The following is a 1,393-nucleotide window of genomic DNA, read 5'->3' on the forward strand; positions in this document are numbered from 1 at the left end:
GTCTAGCTCAAATGGTACACCCTTCAGTCAAACGGTCCTGACTGTGCCTTCCGGTCTGGGTCCGAGGGTTGGGTCACAGTTGACGGATAAGGGAATGGCGTATATAACAGAGACCCACCGGTTCTAATCGTCGGCGATGTGCCCAATGGATATGGCATCGGTCTACGGAACCGGGAATCCTGGGTTCAAGTCACAGCGTTGTCTGAGGATGGAGAACACCGCAGAGCGAGGCTTCCAGGCATGTCCGCTGTAGTCTAGGTGGCTAGGATATACGGCGCGCACCCGTACGACCCGGGTTGGAAACCCCCGTGTGTGCGCAACGCCGAGGCCCCGCTCGCACGTTTCTCGAACACACACCGGTCTGCGAAGCCATGAAATGTGCGGCTGTCGCCCGTACGACCCTGATTCGAATCCCAACAGCGAATGTGCGCGCAACGCAGAGACCACTCACCCAAGGAGCTCAGCTTTTGCTGGATGAGTTGGACCGGGTGCAAGGGTGCAATGCACAGTACCTCCTAGGGCGCACGCAGAATTGAACCACGAATTTGCTGATGGCAGTCAGTCCCTTTGCCCCTGACATACACACCCAGCTGACTCAGACAGCAGGGCTCAGGTGTCACACGGACCTATGACATCCAGTACTCTACCTGTACGGGCGGACCGGCAGCAGCTGTCAGACCACAGGTCGGAAAAGACCGAGACGCCCTTCGTCCGATTGCCGGCGGGCTAGATGCATCCTGGCTTTCCAGAAAGGCGTTGGCTCGTCTGCTCCAGGAGGGAGTCGAACCCTCGACTTTCGGCACATAAGCCCGACGCTCTAACCAACTAAGCTACCGGAGCCAAACAAGTGACAACGAACTAAAATATCTGCGACAATGGCTCGAGTCCCACTCCACCAAAAACTCCCGAGGGTGCCAGACACAAAGATGGGCGTTAGGCAGTTGGCAGTTCGGTGTAGTGGTTCGATTCTTCCATTAGGGTGCAAGAAGTCTTGGGTTCGAGTCCGAAAACAGCCAGCCAACAACGTAGCCTAAAAACTGGGTGACGTCGTTCAGGTTTCCCAATTGACAGCAAAGCACATCAATCTAGGCGACTGAAATTCACGACTATCGCTATGCGGGTTTATCAACCGGAACCCGGTGCATCCCGGATTCGCCAGGCAGGAGGACTGCAACTGTAACTGCAACCCACATCCAGATCTTTATTGAAACCTCGCACTTGCGCCGGAGGTGACGGGAAATTCGAGCACGCCCATGCCGGGTATTTCCCAAAACCGTGAAAGATTGGAGTCCAGGGGAAACACTACCAAGGTCGGATCTGGAGGGAACCTGGTCCGACAGCTACCGATCCGACCCAGAAAGAGAGCACCAACAGCCGATTAGAATGCCTCCGT

The 1,393-nt window shown here is 55.9% G+C and overlaps 2 non-coding genes across 2 annotated transcripts; one reads left to right on the top strand and one right to left on the bottom strand.

Annotated features, from left to right (window-relative positions):
* The first annotated feature begins 132 nt into the window (after positions 1 to 132).
* GNI_229890 lies at positions 133 to 204 on the top strand. Its single transcript has one exon. It is a non-coding gene; the product is annotated as a tRNA-Arg (tRNA).
* A 562-nt stretch (positions 205 to 766) lies between these two features.
* GNI_229900 lies at positions 767 to 840 on the bottom strand. The gene has a single exon. It is a non-coding gene; the product is annotated as a tRNA-Ile (tRNA).
* Between the last annotated feature and the right edge of the window lie 553 nt (positions 841 to 1,393).

The sequence above is a fragment of the Gregarina niphandrodes genome (assembly GCF_000223845.1).
Source record: "Gregarina niphandrodes unplaced genomic scaffold scaffold00245, whole genome shotgun sequence".
Classification (NCBI taxonomy): Eukaryota; Apicomplexa; class Conoidasida; order Eugregarinorida; family Gregarinidae; genus Gregarina; species Gregarina niphandrodes.